The sequence below is a fragment of the Eschrichtius robustus genome, chromosome 17 (genome assembly GCF_028021215.1).
Source record: "Eschrichtius robustus isolate mEscRob2 chromosome 17, mEscRob2.pri, whole genome shotgun sequence".
In the NCBI taxonomy this organism is placed as follows: Eukaryota; Metazoa; Chordata; class Mammalia; order Artiodactyla; family Eschrichtiidae; genus Eschrichtius; species Eschrichtius robustus.
In genome coordinates this window covers 21,273,692-21,296,919 of record NC_090840.1, presented here as the reverse complement: position 1 = coordinate 21,296,919, position 23,228 = coordinate 21,273,692, and the positions used below count along the sequence as shown (strand labels likewise).

Here is a 23,228-nt window from a genome sequence, read left to right as displayed (position 1 = left end):
CAAACATTCAAACAAGCTTTAGTTTCAGTAACTACTAACCTTGCACAAGTTTTACTTATATTACCTAAAATATTTCTTATTTAAGCAGGGTTTTTTTTTCTATACAATAGACAGTGACCATAAAAATCTAAGTTGTTTTCCTCCATAATATAATGCTGTCTCCAACTTACAGATGAAGAAATGTCATATCCTTTCTAAGCAAAGCCTTTGTGCATCTCTTCAGAGACCTAATCTTTAGGAACTAACTCATAATGGCATCTGGAAAAGTTTCAAAAGCTGAAGAAAAAAAAGCAAACGCTAACATGTGAATACATCTCATCAATTATAGATGTACATTCAAACAGAACCTGCTGGGAAGCTGATAGTTTCTCATTTTCTGAGACCTATGGGCCCCAATTTAAGAGCAATGTTCAAGCAGCCCGTATAACAGAATGGATGGGTAAAGCTTTCCTGGATTTGAAAATTTCAATACAATTCTTAGAAAATTATCATCCCAGGCTTAATTAGAAATAAACAAAAGCACAACTTGAATTCCGTTGCCTTTAATTGTTTGAGGGAATTCAGAGAAATAAAGGGATCCTTGAGTACAGCTCTTCGAAGTAATCTGCCTCACATGTATGGCTTCTTTTATCATTTAATTACAGATGTAGCTGCATCAAAACAGTGGGCTTCTACTGAAAATCTACAGAAGCATAAGAGTTTGGCAGTGGTGTGCTAGAGCTGGCTTGTAGAGTTCACAAGAGCCAAACGTGTGCTTTTCTTCCTAACTGTGTTAGGTAACCTCACAGTGGTAGCTTTAAATTGGCTGTGGTAGGAGAATTTACACCATGGCAATAGGCAAACATTGCAAATCAGGACTTTCTTCCCCCCAGAGAATAGTTATTAAACATATACCAGCATATCTCTGATAATTATACAAAACATAACAATATCAACAAGTATGAATTATGTTCTGTTTGATAAATCAACTGTATAATAAACCATGAATTCACTCATTCCAAGAGTTCCCCCAAGTTACATGTGCACATATGTTATTAAAGATACTGGTTGCAAATTCTACCACAATGATACATATCTTAATTACAATAGATTACACCATTTATCTGTTGCATTATTGTTTATACAACTTTGAAACACATTCCAATATTTGACAAAATTAGCTAAGTCTTTGGTGTGAAAATCAATTTACCAAACTTGAGGACTTATGTAAGTGGTTTGGCTTGTATTTTTCTAGTTATTCTTCTTCTATATGATAATGAATTTGTATATCTCAATGTTTTTCCCTAAATTTCTCAAAAATCTAGACCACAGACCTTAGACTTCAGTGTTTAGCACAATACCATTTATGTATTTGATCTAAATGTTTGACTAGGTATTTTCAGGAGCCATAGATAATGTTTGTGTCAAGAAAATTATTTAAAATTTACAGATTTAAATGTTAGATTTATTCAAGATATTCATCTTTCTATGCACTGAATATAATTATAAATTTCAAAAAGGGAGAGATTTACTCTCAGTGCTGGAATACGATTTTCTTCATGTGAAAATTTTCTTCGTGTGAAATGTTCAACTTATTTATTTTACATGTTGAAAAACTTTGATAATTTGGTGCACCTATAAGTATCAAAACGTGTCAAGGAAGATATTGTTATTTTCTGAAATACTATTTGTTGAAATTATCAACAAGATGAGTAAATACTTACTCATCTTTCTACACACACACACACACACATACACACACCTTACTTTTTTAGATCACATAATCTAAAGTTTTGAATACATAAAGTAAAAGAAAGAATTCAAATACTCCAAAAATGAGGGTTAACAAAGCTGATTTCTCACGCTTGACCCTGTACTTCCAAGTAGCTGCAGAGAAAGGTGGGTAGAGTTGTATGTGCCTTAGTATTAGAAAAATAAAAACTTTAATTTTTCCAGGGAGACAGTATTTCCCCTTGCTTAAGACATTTAATAAATTAATCCAATAAATACTTATTAATAACCTACTACATGTGAGGCACTACAATGATGCTGAGCATATAGAAATTAAGCAGCCATGGAAGGTGGATATAAAAATCAAATAAGTGGAAATGAATAGAACATGTGCCTTGCTGTAATGGACACAGAACACTGTGGGGCACCAAATGGGTGAGTAATAGATTTAACCTAGATGGGTGATCATGAAAGTCTTCATAGAGATTTTTCCCAGAAAGACTTTAAAATTAAATGTATCTTTGTATGACAGGTATTTCAAGTAGAGAGTGGCACAAGCAAAGGAACAAAAACCCATAACAGCAGGGCACATTCAAGGAACTTCCAGTACTTTTAGTTCTGCTGGAGTATAGAGTTTGGGGAGATGGAGAGAGATTGAAGGTCACGGCGCACAGAGAGTAACAGATAATAGGAGAAGAGAATTGGGGATATTGACGGTGTCTACTCTCAGAGAAAATAAGCCTAAAGCGTAGGCGGTAGAGAAGGAAGCTAATAGGGAGAGTGAAGAGATTTCTAGACCCGGAGTTCTCAATGAGTGAGTTAGTAAACTGAGAGACGGTGGTGAGAATGAGATATTATTAGGTAGTCTTTCAGAGGTAGAGGAATTCAAAATTCTTCCAGGCTCAGAGAATTTCTGAGGCGTGGGATGACCACGATGAGGCAGGAGTGAAAGTAACTGGAAATAAGGAGCTCAAGGAATTGAATGAAAGTCTAAGATCTAGTTTAGAACACCCAACTTAATGGGAGGAACCGAGGTAAAAGGGAACTGGGAAGCCATAGTTTATCTATGTTTCTTTTGATTTTTAACACAGAAATTATTTACTAGTTAAATTCTTTAACTTTTCCTCAGAAAAACTTGAATCAGACAAACCCAATTGTTTGTTTTTGCCAAGCACGTTTAGATCCTATTATTATCATTTTTCTGATGAGGAAACTAAGACTTAGCAAAGGTAAGTAAACTAGGAAGAAGCAGAGCTGGAACTAAAACCCATTCGATCTGACAAATCTGCTACTCTTAATATTATAGTGGGCTAATTACTTAATCATTTAGATAGGAATAACATCTACCTCACAGAGACAGAATTACAGATTAACAGTAAAGTCTAGAAGTGATTGAGTGTTGTTAACTCCCTTTGCCCCAAAGTCAGGTATTTGTTTATGAATGTGTGTATGGGTTTATGTTTATATATACTCATTTATTGGCTAACTCGTTCTAGAAAGAACTTCCTAAGTGTTCAATGAATATGTGCATTGTATGAGTCTGAACACACTGAACTACAAGGACTGAATTTGATAATGCACAGGCACAGAAATAATTATATTCAGAAGGATAAACTTTCAAAAAGCTTTAATTTGTCTTTAAAAAAAAATCTTATAGCACTTTCTCTGTGTGTAGCAATGTTCTAAGCAAATTACTCATTCTTCATTAACTCATTAGTATAATGTAATAAGCATAAGCAATATCAAAGAATTGAAAGAATATGAACAATAAGAACCCCTAAATGTTTTTTTAATAAGAATTTTCTCTGATGCTTACCTGGAGTTTTACAGTTGAAAATAAGAGGGATAAAGAGAGGATGTAAAGGTGAGGTTTACTAATTATTAGTGGATAGGTTTGGATCATGGGGGGCATGAGGGAGGCTTAAAAGGAGAGTGAACTATGCTGATAACAATTATTCATTATTTGCAATAAGACCTAATAGAGCAAACAATAGCTTAATCAATATCTCCAACTTTTTTTCAATATTCCAAAAGTACAAAATTAGGTTTCAACAATATCTGTTTTCTTTTATTTACTTGAGTCATTTTAAACCTTCTAAGTTTTTTTCTAATGTAGTGAGCTATGAAGCCATCGTTTTTGTCTGTCCAGTACATTCTCCCAACATTGCCCTTAGTAGCAGATGGGTTTCTCTGGCCAAAGAGAGTCGACATGTGAGCCATGTCTGGCCAATCATGATCCCTCATGTTTTGGGCATTGGTGACTTTCATGGTGGTGCCCATGTGATCCAAGCAGAGGCAATCAGCATACTGACGGATGTTCAAATGATAGGAATGAGTTTCATTTCATGTTTTCCATTAAGTCAGTAAGCGAGGAACACATGATTCTGTGGCTACTTAAGAACATCTTTACCAGCAGCATGGATAAAGCCTGTCACCACTAGGAGGAACTGAGGCCACCAAAGATGGAAGCTGATTCTGGAGATGGAGAAAGTGGCAAGAGAATTGAATGAAACTAAAACAGTTGGTACCCTTAGATCAAGCCATAACTGCAATCCACTCACTTCTCAAAGGCATGACCAACAACTTTCCAAGTTAGTTTGAATTGTTTTTTGGTTCTCACCATTCAGAGAGTCATCACTAATACTTCAGGCTTGGATCAAAAGAGCTGGTTTCTAATTCCAACTAGTTAGGCAATCTTGGGCAAATCATGTCTTCTCCCTTGGTCTGAGACTCGTTACCTGTAAAATGATTGAAATGAACTTGATCCTTAGGTCTTATCTGTCTATCATTCCTGATTCTACACTATAATTAAATTATATAAGATATAATTAAGTTAAAATGACTATTTCCCACTATATCCTAATTTTGCTCAAAGATCACTCCTTTTCTAACCATTTCCCTATTCTATCTCTGTATTATTCCTACATCATGGTATCAACAGAGAAGAAAGAGTGTACAAAAGGAAAGTGTAAGCTGTGGTATTTTGCAGGGTTTAATTTTTGACTTGGCACTGTTTTCATGAAAATATGAACTGTAGGTAAGTTATCTAAATAAAACTTATTGATTCTCTACAGAAACAATCCAAGTACATTTCTTTATGTTTATAACTAAAGTTTATGTTAAAACTTTTATCTAAACATAAAACCACAATAAAGTCTATACCAATTAGATTTGATTCAGAAAAGTTTATTAAACACTTATCCTGATGAAAAAATAATTTACATATCATCCAAACTGGGTCTCTTTGGGTCTTGTGCTTAGCGCTTTGCTCTGCACATTAAACACTCAATAAATGTTTGTTAAATTAAATTAAAGGAGTTGTTTTAACTGCAGCTCACATGCCCTTCCATGATTAATGAATCATCACTAAGTGAGAAATTAATGAGTGTACTCTGTGCATCAGGAAAAAAAAAATGTGTTCTGTTTTGGAGAGGGACAAAATTTCACAGCAGGGGAAGAAGAGAGGCAACTCCAGGAATTAACAAGAAAAGAAGCTTGCAATTACAGCTACTGACATGTGGATAGACTCAAAATAGCTGTCGAAATCACTATCTGTGAGCTGTCACACACACTAGCTTCAAATTAATCAAGACTTCACAAATCCCTTCTCCTTACAGTTAGAAAGCAACAAAGGATGGAAGAATCTATCCAGGACAGCTCCAAAGCAGAGACAACTCTGAAGTTCAGATTTCTCACTGCTGCCATGTTTCCAGGCCCTCTGCCCACATTTTTCTTCCTCTTTCCCATAATCAAAGAACCATAGCACACAGGGAAGATCAGACAGTAAAACCAGGCTGAAAAATCCTGAATGAAAAGAGGAGGCAACTAAAGATAGATCCCAAAGTATCAAAAGGGAATAATTCTGATTCCACACTTGGCATGTTAGGGAATTATGGCAAATAGAGAAATCTAAGCAATCAGGCAATTCAAGGCAGGAAGATCCCAGCAGCTAAAGGTGGGACATAATTATTAGTGGGAAGCACATGCAGGCAATAAGAAGTCTGAATAAGTAAGCAAATGGGAAAGGATGCAAAGGCATCCAGAAGTCTGGTATTAGGTAGAATTGGGCAAGATTCAGGGAGAAGAACAAGTCATAGAGAAATTAAGCAGGGAGGAGACAGGGAAAGGTCACATTGTTTGTTCAAAGGCTTGACAACACCCCTTACTGCAACTGGGGCACAAGCAAGGGGCAAGGTCTTCCATATGGGATGGCTTGACACTGAGTCAGCAAGTTACTGTCTCAAGGCTCGTTAATATTTCTCAGTTACGAACAGAATTGGTCTTGGGCCTGGACCAGTGGAAAAATGATGAAGACAGTGTGTGCCAAGTGTCTATCAGGGAGGGAACATTTCACTAGTGCCATTTCCTTTTTTATTTTCTTCAATTATTTTACTTGGGAGCCAGATGGGGGAAAAAATCACACAACTGAAACAGCCATTGTACTTCTGCACCATATAGCTATTTCCCTCACATTTGACCACTTGGCTTTGTAGCATAGCTTTTCCATTATTTGTCTGGCTGTTACTGATAGCACCAGGCTCTTATGAAATATTAAGTGCTGTGAACAGACACTACATACAGAATTAGTGGCCTTGGAAAATAATGAGACTTAATGAAAGGAAGAAATAAGCAAGAGAACCTGGATCTCAGAATCCTGGCAAAGTAGCTCCAGGGCCCTCTCAGAGCACTTAAGTATCTCCACATGTATGAAGGAGTCCACTATTCCTTCTCATGAACTCCTTGGATGCTGCTGAGTGTGGTCCCTGGAAATGAGAGACTTTGGTTTTCATTCAGAATAACTTGCTGATTACTGGTTAGAAAATGAAACCAGTGACTTCTTTTTCAGTTTTCTATTCCCCAAGTTTTCACTAATATCCTCTGGCCCTCCTTTCCTTTTAAATCTGATAAAATACAGTGCTCGATAATTTCCTCTGGAAGACTGTCCTTCCTTGGTATTGGTAACCAACAAACATGCGTGGCTGCATTTTTTGGTCAAGGGATGGATGGGGATAGAATATAGTTTTCAGATTTGACACTGACTAACACTGACATTACAATACAATGGCAATTAAATATAATTGTGAAAAATAGAATAATGATCGACTGAGACAAATTCCTCCTACACTTGTCAATTAATTATAGTCTAACAAGTTTCTCCTTTGCTACAAAGTTATATACACCCACAGCAACCTTCACACAGTCAGGGACTTTTTAGGATTGAAAGTTTAAAAATCCATGTGAACTAGTTTTCTTCAATTATAATGGGATTGACTTACTTTTTTGTAGTAAGATACAGTCATATTAACATTTTTAAAGGTTATAATCTTTATTCTTTCCTGATTAGGACATGATACTCTCATGAGGATTTGATTTGGTTAAAATGATTATGACATATGTTAATTTTATGACTCTCAACTCTAAAACTGATGCAGAAATTTAAATCCACAATTTTTTTAAAAATACAGACTGAATATGGGATGAAAGAAAACTTGTTAAATTTTGTATCAAAGTAACTGCTAAAAAGAAACTATGAACACATAATATAGGATGTTGTAACAATTAGGGTTCACTCTTGCCAACAGGTTATTTTCTCCATTTATGATTTTAGGTTTTATAATGTAATCATCAGGCCAGTAATAGCTAATCAGATAAGAACCTGCTGTATAAAAAAATAAATAAAATAAAATTCAAAAATAAAAAAAAAAAGCTAATCAGGGCATAAAATAAAGTTAAAATGTTTTACCAGCCTTATAAACATTTGTGCTGCTAGATTTTTCACTAGTTGAAAGCAACAGCCTATTAGGTAGCTGAATACAGAGTATGTTAGAATTGCACCATATGCTGTTTCAAAGAAACATGTGACTTAGCTAAGAACATGCTTTTGATTTATTAGTTGACTTCTGTGCAGACATATATGTGATTTCTTGATTCGTTTACTCATGTCACACTTTTGATGCAATCAACCCTCATGTTCTCTTCTATTCTTCAAGTCCTGGAAGAAAATGCAATCAATCACTGAGTAAATGTAGTAGGGTAACAGCCCTTTCTCGAACATGATTTTCCTTTTTATCCTGCTGTTTTAAAAACTATATTTTTGAAAGAGAAAATAAATGAAGTGATTTAGTGGTAATCTTCCTTTCTGCACATTTTCAAATTTGGGCTGCATCGATTTGTCAATTTTGATATTGAAAATTGATAGAAAGTGATAAAAATTCCTCATACTTGTATACTAATTTGTTCCTTAAAAATAAAAACAAACAGTTATAGTTTGTCATATCTTCCAGTGAACTAGAATTCCAAAACAAAAACGAGGTTTGAAAGACCAGACAGGCAAATGATATATGTTTGAGATTCAAGTGACAAGTCCAACACTAACAGCAAAGGAAATGTATTTTATTATGAGTTCATACTTATTAAATACATGCTACATGCTGAGGAATAGTAATGCATTTTACCTGGATTATCACAGGTAAGGTTCCAAATAATCCATAATTCAAATGTTAGACTTAACCACATTTTGCAGTTAAAGTAACTGAGTCTCAAGACTCAGGTCACTGCCCAAGGTCATAGAGTTAGTAAATTACAGAGCCATGATTCAAACATAGGCCACTTGCCTTCATAGTTTGCAATACTAAGTTATTCTCTCTCTTGTCAACTTTAAAACATTGTAAGTCATCTAGACTCTCTTAGCTTCTGTCTCCTAATCTCTAAAATGTGAATAATAGTATCTACCTCTTCAGACATTTGGGGAAAATAAGTCAATTTGAAAAAAAATGCGTGAAGAGCTGAGAGCAGTAGGCATAGACTTTTACGGACTGAGGAAGCCATGAAGACTTATCTTCTCAGAGATGACATTTTTGAAGTGATTTGCCTAGATATTCTTTCATATATTTCATATATTTCTGGAATCACCCAATTATTTTAGAATGAGGGCTAGAACCCAGGTGTCCAACCAACCATATTCATTCTCCTACTACCTTGAAATGGAGGCTGATAATGGTCATCATTGCCAGTCTACATCGCTCTCCAGCACATTACTGGTGGCTTTCATGTCTTCTTTTGGCTCTCTCATGGGACATAATCTCATGGTGGGTTTTGTGGTTTTTCGTAATATATCCACTCCAATGTGCCCACCTCTCTCAAGCATATTTTTTCCCTTCATCCACCATCTTCCAGGCCAACTCAGGCATTTCTAACTTACTGAGAGTTGCCCATTGTTTTTCTAGGTCTCTAAAAGTCACCACAGTAGCACACATGCCCCATGTCTAGAGTCTTCGCTAGGGTGTTAATCCTTATTTCCCAAGAAAGTGCCCCCAAGTCAATAAATTCTTGCTTATTCAGGTTTACATTCTGGTCCATTGACCAAGCACTCTTAAAAATACAATCTGTAGTTATTGGCCTGGCAGCCAGGAGAGGCAGTGAGGGCTGAATCTGACCAAGGCACGAACTGTCCTGTGGGGAGAGGCTTCTGCAGCATCTTCCAGCACAGCTGAAGTGCCAGCTCTTTCTACAGAAGGGAAGGGAGGCCACCTCTGCACATCTAGAGGGTTCAGAAGGGTTGCAGAGTCAATACCCTCAGCAACACCCAGAGAGCCCTCTCTCACTTCTCAGAACTCCTAGCTTTTCCTACTAGGACTCTGAGCTTCACATCACAGATCTGCCTTGGCTGAGGGTTCAAGCATCTCAGCAACTCTCCCAATTAATTCTTCTCTCCGCCATTTGACTATACCTGCCCTTTAAATATGCTAAAACCACCCAGGCTCTCTAGTTTTCACACTCAGCAGTTATCCATTTGTAAATGGCAGGCCATCTTTCATCATTCTTCAGCAGGGCCTCACTTCAATACATTGGGTTGGCCAAAAAGTTCGTTTGGGTTTTTCCATAAGATGTTATAGAAAAACCCAAACGAACTTTTTGGCCAACCCAATAGCAGTAGCCAGCCAACTCCACTGTCTTTGTAGGCACGGTAGCCTGTTTTTGGTTTTTTGGCTTTTTTTTCCTTGAACAGCTCACTGAACTCAGAAACACTTACTTATGTTTACCAGTGTATTAAAGGATATGATAAAGGATACAGATGAACAACCAGATGAAAAGATAGACAGAGCGAGGTCTGGGAGGGTCCTGAGCACAGGAGCTTCTGTCTCCATGGAGTTGGCATGCCTCACTCTCCCAATATGTAGATGTGTTGACCCACCTGGAAGCTCCCTAAACCCCATGCTAGTGGGGTTTTATGGTGGTTTCCTCACATAGGCATGAACAATTATTAACTCCATTTCCAGCCCCTCTCTCCTCTCTAGAGAACGGGAGTGGGGCTGAAAATTCCAAATTTAATCATGGCTTGGCTTCTCTGGTGACCAGCCCCCATCCAGGAGGCTCATTAGAACAAAAGATACTGCTACCACCCAGGGAATTCCAAGAGTTTCAGGAGCCCTGTGTCAGGAACTGAGGTCAAAGACCAAATATCAGAACAAAAGACGCTCCGAGCGCTCTTATCCCCTATGTGTAGGCATGGTGGCCTGTTCTGATCACCTGTGACTACACCTAACTCTCCCAGGCCAAACCCCTTACATCTTTAATATGATATTTGGGATGTTTGGGGTTGACTTGGAAAAGTGGTTTCAGTCCAATCCAGCTTCCATCTCATCTAATGGCCCAAAGCTGGCTTACTTCACAGCCATGTGACCTGTGCAGGGCCCTGCCTTCAAAAGGACTCTGCTATTGCCATCATGAAATTCTCCATAATCTCAGATTTGAACTTGTGTTTTTTTTTTTTTTTAAGTGAAGTTCAATGGGACAACGGAACACATACATGAGCAGAGGAGATATAAGCAAATGCATGTCAGCCTGCACTGTTCCTTACCTCCCAATTCACATGTACTGTTTTGTGTGTCCATGTGCACTGGATTCCAGGAGACCCAGAATAAGTGAAAGTTGAGAGCGATGCAAATCAAGTACACAGTAAGTGTGTTGCTTCTACAACTGAACCCCACGAGGCTATGCTTCCTGTTTGAACCAGAATTGCTTCAAAAAGAAAGAAAAACAATGGTGTTATAAGAAACATGAACAACAAAGGAACTTTATCATATCCTTTCTTAACACTAGTTCCGGTTATTAATGAACTACTTTACATTGAAAATTATGAGACAGAAAGAATGGAAAAAAACAGGACAACTCACATTCCCTTCTTTTTTCAGTCCTTGCTTACTCATCAGTAAGCCAGAAGGAGAAAGTGTTGGTAAAAAGTGCGTGTCAAGAAGTAAAATAAAAACAATTGAGTTAGTTTTATGCAGAGTTTCCACTGTTCTGGTAAGAAAAAAAAAAAAAAAAGATATTCAAGTACAAGTTACAAAAAAAGCATCGTGCAATTTTGGTGATTCCACATAAAAGTTAAAAGCTCTTCTATTTGCACTGAAAATAGACATTGCACAATACAAAGATGAGTGGCAAAATTCATGCTAATAATTTCAATTTTAAATTTTTCTTTACTTAGAACGACATTCAATGGCTAATGAAAAACTTCGTGACAAGAGGGTGTCCATAAAGGAAGGGAAAAGGCTTTATATTTTACTATCGTTAATCCTACTTTTTGAACAAAAGGCCCCACGTTTTCATTTTGGACTGAGTTCTGCAAATTATGTAGCCAGCGCTGGCCACAAGCTAGTTCTTCCCATCTCACTCATTTACTGTTGAGTGATTAAGTGAAAAGCAGGATTTGGCTACAGTTGCTCAAGTCCCAGACTGTGGCTCCAGGCCTCAAAATTCAGGGGAGCTGAGGTGCAGGCTGATTTGTGGAGAGAAAGCATATCACAGTAATTAAGAGCACCGATGTCAGAGTCAGGAGTCAGGGTGCCTAAGTGCAAATTCTGAACCGTCACCTTTATGATCTGGGACTATTTACTTAGTCACTCTATGCCTCACCTTCTTTATCTGTAAAATGGGATTGTGATCATCATAATGCCTACTACATGGTGTTGTTGTGGACATGAAGTGAACTAATACCTGTAAAACACTTAGAATAGTGTCTGGCAAATAGTTGGTACTACATAAATATTAGCCATTAATATTATTTCATCAAATAGAAGGAAACAGTCTAACCTTAATCTGAAATAAAAGCCACCTACACTTTATTTAAGATTAGCATTATTTTCAAAACTTCTGCATGACAACACAGAAATATTTGCCTTCACCAAACGCTACTTAAACATACTTGGATATAGTATAAGATTTTGATAGGTGAGCAAGGATCCATCATGATTACCCGCCAAATGAGCATTTTCTGGTCATCTTAAGCTTATGATTAACATGCTCAGACGCTGCTTCAGGTAATCAGCTGATTGATAGCCAGATAGCAATAATAGGTACATTATTGCTATATTGTGTTTGAGCTACAATTACTTGGGAATGAGGAGGATGTTATAAAACTGTATTTCCTAAATTATATGTTTATTTGGTAGTTCACAAGCCACATAGAAAAAAATTACTCAGGACAAAGTTAGCTGAAACAAATTTGCCTTAATGTATCCTAGAGACTCAGCAATGTTTGGAAGATCCAGGCACACAGATCATACATTATACTGGTGTAACACAACTTGGAAGTTTCAATACTACAGAGGATAGAGTCTGAACTTAGATAGAACTGGGAAGTAATGTTTGTAGTTATAAAGACGTAAGTGCTCATTTCTCTAAACAGCTATGAAATGCTTCCGTGTTCCAAATCCCTTTGGAAGCACATGACTGTAAGAAAGAAATAAGTACCCAACCTCAATAATTAAAAATACCACTGCAACGCTTATCTTTAAAGAAAGTTTTGCACGCTGGGAAAAGAAAGATTTCAACCTGCTTCTAAGTATAATAATCTTTAACAAAGTATTCACAAAATTATTTTATTAGAAAACCAAAGCATACATTTTTCCTTTTTAGCTAATTCTATTCTCCTGCAAAATTTCCTGGGATTTTTGACTCTTTCACTCCTGTTCATATTTTTGCTTCTTTGTGGTTTTTCTCCTCTCCTAGTACTCAAGCTACCTAAGGGCAAGTGCTTTCTCATAAGTGTTTGTATCCTTCCAAAGTGTCATATCTGTAATATACCATCACATATGCAGTAAAAATCTCGTGTCATTGTCATTGGATTAGTGAAACTTAGTAGGATTTTACTAACGATAAGAATAATTTTAAAATGATGGAATTTGAAAGGAGTAAATATAGAAATCATAGATTTTATGTTGACTTTCTGTAATGATGGCAGAAAAGAACACCTTGAAATTATTAAATCTAAGTTGACTATTATAAAACAAAGCACTTAGAGATGGTATAGCAAGAGCAAGCCTTACATTCATTCTGGGCTACTTTTCTTTTCAGAAGTTCTTGGAATCAAAGTGGGTAAACCTAAGCCTCTACAATTCTGGATAATGTTGAAGCCCAGCTAAGCAGCACTAACCTTTGATATTCATTTGCCTTGGTGTTTGGGTCTAATCCAAAGTATCAACAGGCATGTGGCAATTTACTCATAGAATTGTAGAAATTTAGAACTAAAAGAGTTCTCAAAATTTATCTAAGCCATACTCTTCAAAATCACATGACCTGCTGAGGCCCTCAAGAATTCTGCCATTTGTCTAAGAGCACTCAACTCAATATATATGGTGGACATAAGTGATCAAATCTCCTTAATGCTAAGCTCAGGTCTTGTAATTTTACAGCATCACCTTTATCCAACTTTCAGGGAATCTCTATGACCCAGAGATAATCAGAAGCAATGTTTCTTATTAGATCCTTTAAAATGAGTCACAGGAGGAGCAACACGCTAATCAAGGAACTCAGGAAGGATGGGGACTTCTGGATGCTTTCCAGGCTGTTGAGAAATTATGTGAAATTCCAGTGCACCTATATAAACCTTTACTCTACTCCCTACACTTCTGAGGGATACAAGAATACTGGCTGCAGACCAGTCCCACACTTCTGATGTAATGAGTAAATAGCTCTTGTTTGGAACAGCTTATCATGGTTTCAGAGGCTTCTTTTTGAAGAAATTCCCTGCCTCTAAGACTGACTGCAGTGCTCTCAGGTTGAGAGTTGTGGGCTCAGGATGGATGCTGAGGTTGATAAGGTTAAAGGTGTCAGGGTAAATTATTGCCATATATTTTTTCTCTTTTCCTCACTGACTACCTCTGTTATGGCAGTAAGATATACAGTACAAATACTTAAATACATGCAGAAAGGAGAGAGATTTTACAAGGAAATGACTTCAAGCTTATTCCTCTAGCACTGGTATAGAATCTATCTGCCCTAGAGGTGGAGGGAGTATCAGCTCCTAAATTATGAGACCAGAATTAACCAGAAGAGGAGCCATATTTAGCCTCTTATGGATGTAATTATGTTACTGCAGAAAACCTGCAGACACAGAAAAGATGGCTTGAAAAATATATATGGAGACCCAAGTGTTTAAGTATAGCATTGAGCTGAAACTGCAGTCATGCAAACTTGGCCTTCAGAATCCTAATCCATTAAAACCAAAAGGAATCAAGGAATCTTTGAGGACATGTCAAACAGATGAGAGAATAAGAAACCGAGGCTCATGACAGTTAAGAGACCTTCCAAAGGTCACACAACTGTCAGACAAACCAGAGTCAGGCCTCTGTAGGTATTTCCTATTTGTAATTGCTTGCTTAATACTGTTGTGAAACAGAAGTTCAACCCCTAAATTTGAGAATCAAAATGTACACTGCTTCAGTCTATGCATTGGAGAGTTTTGAGACATGTCAAGGACACGAGAGGCTACAGGAAAGGGGATTACATATTTTCCTTTTGTCATTATTCAATGAGCTCTCCATTCCTCCATGGCCATTGCTTTTGGCTAGGTATGAGCTGTGGAAACATTTTTCCTGGATTCATCTATTCCCTGGAAAGGAAACTCAGTCTGGCTTAAGAGAAAAAGTTCCTCTCCAAGTAATGATAAATTGTCTAAATTGAAAGCTCACACCATAAACAAATTTGAACAGTACAGACATCTTACAAAATTAAATTTCCATCTAGTGCACTTGAATGATGTTTTGAGAAAAATAGAGGATAATATTTTAAGCCCTGCTTCATATGACTCCCTTCCATAGTACTGTCTTTAAGGTCCACTCCCAGGTAACTGAAAACACAATCATAATGCTTTTTTGTTCTTTATTTCTATAGGCTCTATTTTTAGTGAAATACTTAATGCGCTTTGAGTATAACCACTAATAGTATTGTTTTTACAAGGAAATAAAAAGGCCTACAAATTTTGATACTCTTGCAGTTTTACTGAACCTAAATATAAACTGAACACATCTTTGAATGTGTTAAGAAATTTAACAACATGAAATGTTCTCCGTGTATTTCTATTTTTCTTTTGCACTTCACTGGAACTAAATTTCATATTCCCACACAATCCATACAATCAGATTCTCTGTTTCAGATTCACCAGAATATTACCTCTCTAATAGTTCCGTTCTATAGTTTAAACTAAGAGGTAGGTGATTGAAACTACTATCAAAAAACTCAAGAATCGATTTTTTTCTTAAAAATATTCATAATCTTTTTACATAACTATAACCAGGCTCCAAACTACCTTTCTAATTTTATCTCTCACCATTCCTCATCCTGCCCAGCTCTAGACGGTGTGACATGGTGTTTTCTCATCTGTGTCTCATGCTTTTTTCCACCTCTTTTGCTCAGCTTCCTTCCTCTAAGAGCCATGCACCTAAATCTTACCCAGCCTCTGAGAGTCAGATCAGATACCTTCCTGGCACCCTGGCATTTCCTAGTACCCCTTATCAGGATTAATCTCATCTAGTTGTGAACTCTTGGAGCCCTGCCCTTTCTTCTGGCTGCACCCATCACCTTTGCCTTATAACATGGATCCTTAGGGAACAATTTATTATAGTTGTTAAGAGGAAAAACTCTAGAGTCACACAAACTGGGTTCAAATCTTGCCAGTATGTTGTTAGTCAACTGGAGATCTTGGGCGTGTCCTTTATTTAACCTCTCTTAGCTCCAATTCTATTACTTATAAAATGGAGATAATTATAATACCTATCTTATAGAGTTGTTATAATAATCTAAGATAATATATATAAAATAATTTGAAAGGTGCCTCATAGCCTAGTAAGTGCTCAGTAAATGTAAGCTACTACCAGTATTCTTATTATTATTATCATCATTGTTTGCAGTGGAAAGAGCTTTCACTAATAAGTGGGAGACCTACAAATTTGCCTTAACATTCCAAGTGGTTTTTTTGTTCGTCATCTGTACTGAAACAGTATTAGCTATCTATTGCTGCATAATAAATTACCCCCAAACTTAATGGCTTTAAAAAATATTTATTACCTCATAATTTTATGGATCAGGAATCTGGGTGAGGTTTAACAGTGCCCTCTGGCTCAGGATCTCCCAGAAGGCTGCAGTCAAGGAGTTCACTGGGGCTGCAGGCATCTCAAGGTTCAACTAGAGAAGGGTCCACTTCTAAGTTCATGTTCTGGTCCTTGGTAGGACTCAGTTCCTAACAAGCTACTGGACTGAGGGTCTTGGTTCCTTTCTGGCTGTTGGCCGGAAGCTGCCCTCAGTTCCTTGGCCTCTGTATAGGGCAATATAACATATCACAATTTTATTCATCAAAACAAGCTAGAAAAAGTGAAACAGGGATAGCGTGAGCAAGAGGGAAGTCACAGGTCTTCTATAACATAATCCTGAGATGATATCCTATCACCAGTGTCCTACTGCATTCCTTGGGAGTGTCACCAGATCCAGCCCACACTCAAAGGGACAAGATTATACAAGGGCATGAATACTACGTGGTGGGGGTCACTGAGGGCCTCTCTAGGCTGCCTACCACTCCTTATAAAGTTATTGTGGGAATTAAATGGGACTAATGTATCTGAAATTCATTGTAGGGTGCTTAGCCCATAGCAGCTATTCAACCTGATTCTCCCTTCCTCACTAGAATAAAAGTTCTTGAAAACAAGGACATTGCTCAGTGAGCCCTGCAGTACCTTAGCACTCTGCGAAGAAGACATGGCTCTTACCAATCACTGGAAGAATAGAGGATAAGTGATACTGACAAAACTGTTCACAATTTAGTTAATATTGTCTCTATTTTCAGAAATGGAGAAAGTACAGAAAGTACAGCCCATGTACCTTTCATCAGGGATTTTTTTTTTTTTTTTTTGGCTGCATTGGGTCTTCTTGCTGTATGCTGTTTTTCTCTAGTTGCGGTGAGCGGGGGCTACTCTTTGTTGCAGTGTGCAGGCTTCTCATTGCGGTGGCTTCTCTTGTTGAGGAGCACGGGCTCTAGGTGCGCGGGCTTCAGTAGCTGCAGCACACGGGCTCAGTAGTTGCAGCATGTGGGCCCTAGAGCACGTGGGCTCAGTAGTTGCAGCGCACAGGCTCTAGGGCACAGAGGCTTCAGTAGTTGTGGTTCACGGGCTCTAGAGTGCAGGCTCAGTAGTTGTGGCACACAGTCTTAGTTGCTCTGCGTCATGTGGGATCTTCCCGGACCAGGGATCAAACCCATGTCCCCTGCATTGGCAGGCGGATTCCCAATCACTGCGCCACCAGGGCAGTCCCAGGGATTCATTTACAGTACAAGAGTGTGGTAGGCAGAATAACGGTCCCACAAAGATGCTCTTACCGAACCCCCAGAACCTGTGAATAAGTTACATGGCAAAAGGGACTTCGAAGATGTAATTAAGGATCTTGAGATGGGAGATTGTCCTAGATTATGGAGGTGGATCTAATTTTATCACAAGAATACTTAAAAGCAGAGAACCTTCCCTATCTGTAGTCAGAGAAAGAGATATCACTGCAGATTAGTTAGAGAGCTACAACATTGCTGGCTTTGAAGATGGAGAAAGGCGCTCATGAGCCAGAGAGTGTGGACACCTCTTAGAATCTGGAAAAGACAAGAAAATGGATTCTGCCCTAGTGTCTCCTGAAAGGAAGGCAGCTCTGCTGACAACTTGATCTTACCTTGGTCAGATCAATGATGGACTACTGACCAATAGAACCATGAGATAATACATTCATGTTGTTTCAAGCCATATGTTTGTAGTAATATGTTACATTTAGCAGGTAACAGAAAAATAATACATAGAGAAAATATATCAGTTACTCAGGAGAGGGATCATACACAAGTACTCTCTAAATGTTTAATGAATATATCATTCTATAACGAAAGATATTAAACATCATTGAAAGCTAAAACATCGCTAGTTAGGTATCACAATTATAAAACACTGGGCTATTGTTTTTATCACTGTATTATAAGGACATTAGCTATTATCAAAAGTAATGAGAACATAAACTATTATGTCTTAACTTAACCAACACTTATAGAATATTTGCTTTGTGGTAGACACTACTATAGACACTTCATAAACACAAACTCATTTGGCTCTTTTAACCCTAAGAGATAGTTACTATTATCATCCCTGTTTTACAGACAAAGAACAGACTCAAGGTTCAGAGTGCACAGGCAGTAAGTGGCAGAGCCAAAATTCAAAGCCAAACACTCTGTCTCCAGAGTCCATGCTCTTAACTACCAGTTATGCTTCTTCTAAAATCAGAACCTTATATATTCCCAATAAATGGCTTTGGAGACATTTGGGGATTTAAGCAGCGTTTTTTTAACTGTATGTATTTGGGGTTATTTTTCCCTATTCATTCATTCAACAATTACTAAGCACCTCCTATTTCTTGGGCACGGAAGAAAAGAGAAATAAAACAACAAGCTTCCCCTTAAAGCGTCCACAGTTCAGTGACAAGAGACAGACATATAAATAGGCAATGATGAAACAGTATAATAAATTCATGCAAGCGAAAGCATCTCTTATTCCCTATCAATGAGTTCATGATTTAGAAGGAAAGACGAGTGCTTAAATAAGCATACCTTGAATGCAACAGTGGAAGCACCTAACTGGTGTTAAGAGACATAAGAAAAGGAATAATATTTGCAGGAACTGGCGTCAGGGGTAGACAATGAAGGGTTTGAAGAAGAGTAACTATGTATGGAGTTTTGTACTTTAGAAAGATTATTCTGGTGAACAGGGAGGAGAGTAAGCTTGAAGGGTGATAAGGAGGCCACGAATTTGTTAGGAGGTAAAATGCAGAGAACATGAGGGTTTGAATTAAGGCAATGGCAGCAAAGATCATTAGAAGAGGGTAAGGTTTGGAGTAGTATTAGAAGGCGTTATGGCCAGAGACCCAGCATCTGCCATGTCTCCCTCCAGGAATAATAATAGCAAAAGAGAACAGTGAGAAGTTAGAAATGGTGGATGTGTAAATACTAGGCAGAGGAATGGCAGCAGAGGGTATTTGGAGCTTGTGTCCTGGTGCCTTTCTATGGAATTTGGATGTTAACCTGGGGCAACCAGAGTCTGGACAAAGTGTTTAAAGTGTACGATCAGGTAGCACTAGAAAGTAACACCACCAGAAAGACGGAGGCGAGGCTGCAGTGGAGAGAAATTAGAGGCTGGGAAAGGAGACAGCATTGTGGTGTTTTAAAAGGAAAAATTTAGGGCTTCCCTGGTGGCACAGTGGTTAAGAATCTGCCTGCCAGTGCAGGGGACACGGGTTCGAGCCTTTGTCCAGGAAGATCCCACATGCCACAGAGCAACTAAGCCACAACTACTGAGCCTGCACTCTAGAGCCCACGAGCCACAACTACTGAGCCCACGTGCCACAACTACTGAAGCCCGTGCACCTAGAACCCGTGCTCCACAACAACAGAAGCCACCGCAATGAGAAGCCCGCGCACCGCAACAGAGAGTAGCCCCCGCTCGCCGCAACTAGAGAGAAGCTCACGTGCAGCAACGAAGACCCAACACAGCCAAAAATAAAATAAATAAATAAATAAAATTTTATAAAAAGGAAAAATTTAACTTTCCGTTTTTATTTCATAAAGAGACTGAATTTACGTAAAGGAAACATTCCTTTTTTACAATAAACTACTGCTTTTAAAAGTTGAATTGTCACCAATAATTATAGCTAGCAACAGCTCACGTGGAGGCCCTTTTCTAGTACTTCACGTATAGTGCCTCATTGAATCCTCAAGTGTTATTATGAATTCAGTTACCTAACCAGGGAGGTTAGGTAACTTGTCCAGATCATCCAGTAACTGGTAAAAGGTAGAATATAAATCCACACATTGTGATGCCAGAGCCTGAACTCATAGTCACTATATCACTAAAGCATGTTTAGTAAATCCAGACGTTCACAAATTATTTCTACAGTCTTGTGGTTCAGAGCGTGCGGAGGCCCTGGAATCAGACCATGTAGATTCAAATCCTAATTCTACCACTTAATAGCTGTGAGAAGTTACTTCCCCACTCTGTACCTGTTTCCCTATCTGTAAGTGGGGATAAAAACAGTACTTGTCTCCTACGGCATTTCTGAGGACTAAGAGTAAATGCAGAAAAAGGGTTTGGAATAGTGCCTGGAACATATTATACATATGATAAAATTTACCTGTTATTATAAACATTATTATTCTATCCTAAAGTACTGAGAGTACTGATAAGAAATGATGGATATACCGCATGGACCCAAGTATGATCTGTGGTAGGTAGACTAACCTCCCCTAAAAATGTCCATGCCCTAATCCCTGGAACCCATGAATATGTTACTTCACTACGCCAAAAGGGACTTGAGGGATGTGATTAAGTTTACGGACCTTGCCGTGGAAAGATTATCCTGGATTATCTAGGTAGGCTCAACTTAATCAGAGTCTTAAAAAACTGAAATTACAGAGATGAAACAACAGATGAAAAGGTAAGAGAAATCAGAAGGATGAGAGGATCTCAACCTACCATTGTTGGCTTTGAAGATGGAGTAAGAGGGCCACAACCTAAGGAATGTGAGTGGCTTCTAGAAGCTGGAAACATCTCTCAGCCGACAGCTGGCAAGGAACCAGGGACTTCAATACTACCACAGCAAGGAACTGAATCTGGCCAACAATCTGAATAAACAAAAAACCTGATTCTTCCCTAGACTCTCTAGAAAGGAACACAGACCCGTGGACACCTTGATTTTAGCCCAGGGAGACCCAAGCTGGACTTCCGACTACAGAAATGTAAGATAATGTACTGGTGTTGTTTTGAGCCACTAACTTTGTGGTAATTTGTTACAGCAGCAGTAGTAAACTAACATAAGATTTATGTTTACCTTTTTCCTAAAAGACTCAAATATATTGATTTAAGAACTCTGTAATATGCTAAAATAAATTTAAGTTTTTAAAGTCAGCAATTTTAAACTATGTTGGGGCATAAATCAATGTCACCTTTCCATTTCTGTTATTAAATTCCTTAGAACCTAAAAGTTGCTGAAAGGCTAAAAGGAGGTATCATAAATAAGATGCTATTGTAATTTTTTCATCTTTTCTTTCTTTTTAAAGGTGAATAGTCAATTTTAATCTTTTTTCTTGAGTTCTCATAATTAACAGATGAATTAAGTATACTTTGAATTTTTACTAATATATTTTAAGCCCATAGTCAAGTCCTAATAAGACTCTTCATTAAAATGTCAGCAGGAATATATAAATTCTGGGTTTAAAACAATGTGTTGAATTTACAGAGGTAAAGCACTTACTCAATGGCAAAATACACTATGCCTTGGTTATTATGTACTTTTTCACTGTCTCTGAATTGATAACCATTAGCTCCAAGAGAGTAAGGGCCGTGTCTGAGTGTTAACCTTTACATCAACACTGCTTAGCAATACCCCTGGCCCCCGGCAGGCTTTTATTAAATAAATGAATGAAAAATAAATATATTTTTAAAGCAAATATAAAAAACTGGAAACTAAGTGTCCCTGAAACCTCAGCTTACTAGCTCACTGGAAAACTAAAAAAGTTCACTCTATCTAGAGATTAAATGGTAAAACCCAGAACCTATGTGAAACATTTTCAATAGAAATTTTAAATGTTCTACACGTTTTGCCCTCTTAATCAGATTCCTTAAACATAATTCAAATTTCTAAATAGCTTGGTATCTTTTTTATTATCAACGGATATCGTGACGTTCATGTGACATACATAAGGCTCCATGAATTAGAAACTGCTTTCTGAAAATGTCCCCTATGTCAGTCTTTCTTTTCTCCCTTTCATAAAAATTAAGTGAAGCACAGTACAGATGTAGGTCCACCTGAGAAGTACACGGATGCCTTCCTTCATAACTGCTACATGAAAGACTTGGTCTTCTTCAAAGAGCTAGAACAGCCCTATCCAACATAAATGTAACGGGAGCCACATATGTAATTTTAAAATTTCCAAAACATTCTCATGTTGACATGTAACCAATAAAACAAATGAATAGTTTCCATTCTTTGCTGTTCATACCTTATCTTAGAAATCCAGTGTGCATTTTACACTTAGAGCAGATCTCAATCTGGCCTACCCACACTTCAGATGGCTCGTGGCTACTAGTTGGCCAACTCGAGCTCTGCAGAAACCTCCCCTTCTGTACCTAAGGGAACTACACACCCTTTCAGCTTGGAGCTCCTACTCTATATCACTTGTACTCTTGGTTCCTATAATGGGAATTTCATTAATTGGAGAAACCATCACCATCATTCTCCTAGGCCTGACCTGAGAACTCCTTAATGTATGGAAGACAAGAAAATTCCAGGTATCTGTGGTGTTAACTGTGTATCTTTCAGGTAAAAATGAATTTGAACAGTTATTAGACTTCACTGAGAAATGTTCTTTTATCTTGTCTATAATGTTTTAAATTCTGAATAACAAGTGTTCCACGGGATAATTAAAAAAACCCAAAAAAACCCAAAGCTTTCTTGCATCACTGCTTCTACAGGATGAGCTCTCCAATGTCTATCAATACAGGTATTGTAGGACTGACTGCTCCTGGTGAGAAGGCGGGGCAGGGGAGACAGGAGCTCAAACGTTTTTAAGACCTACTGTGTGCAGGAAATTTTACGCACCTGACTTCATTCAGACCTTAGAGCAAACCAGCCCGACAGTGCCATCCATGAGTAGGCGGTGGCGATTCTCAACGCCGGCTACACATAATTGCCTGGTGAACGCTCAAAAAATACCTTCCGTCGGGTCCCAGTCCTAGAAATCCCCCCTCACTTCCCCAGAACTGGGCGACCTGGCTGGCAGTGTTTCTAAGAGCTCTGGGGTGATTCACACCGACCCTGCGGCCGGGAGCTCACGGCCCCCAATGCTGCGAGCGCGTCCAGTTCGCCCGGTAGGGCCTCCCGAGCCGCGGTTTTGCAGGGTGGACGGCCGACTAGACGGGGCCACCTGCCTCCCTGAGCCTGCAGAGGCCAACAAGCCCTGCCCCCCCACCCCCACCCCTACGGCAGCGCCGCGCCGCAAAACTGCCCCAGCCCGGCCGCTGCCGCGCTATCCGGAGGCTCCCTTCCCAATGGGGCTATCCCGCGGTGGGCCCTCCACCCGGGGCGAGCGAAGAGCCCCCGAGACGCGGAGGCGCCCCGCCGCCACTCGGCGGCGCTTGTCCGGAGGCCAGCTGCCGGCGCCCGAGGGC

At 38.5% G+C, this 23,228-nt stretch overlaps 2 long non-coding RNA genes across 3 annotated transcripts; both read right to left on the bottom strand.

The window, feature by feature from the left end:
• Positions 1-3,426: 3,426 nt before the first annotated feature.
• LOC137751218 (uncharacterized) lies at positions 3,427-6,982 on the bottom strand. The gene is made up of 3 exons (XR_011070722.1): positions 6,350-6,982; positions 4,331-4,448; positions 3,427-4,185 (listed from the first exon to the last, which is right to left on the bottom strand). It is a non-coding gene; the product is annotated as an uncharacterized lncRNA (long non-coding RNA).
• A 200-nt stretch (positions 6,983-7,182) lies between these two features.
• LOC137751217 (uncharacterized) lies at positions 7,183-22,994 on the bottom strand. Of its 2 annotated transcripts, XR_011070720.1 has the most exons (5): positions 22,660-22,994; positions 20,535-20,683; positions 16,060-16,306; positions 10,571-10,731; positions 7,183-7,702 (listed from the first exon to the last, which is right to left on the bottom strand). It is a non-coding gene; the product is annotated as an uncharacterized lncRNA (long non-coding RNA). The 2 variants fall into 2 exon arrangements; XR_011070721.1 differs by lacking the exons at positions 16,060-16,306; positions 20,535-20,683.
• Between the last annotated feature and the right edge of the window lie 234 nt (positions 22,995-23,228).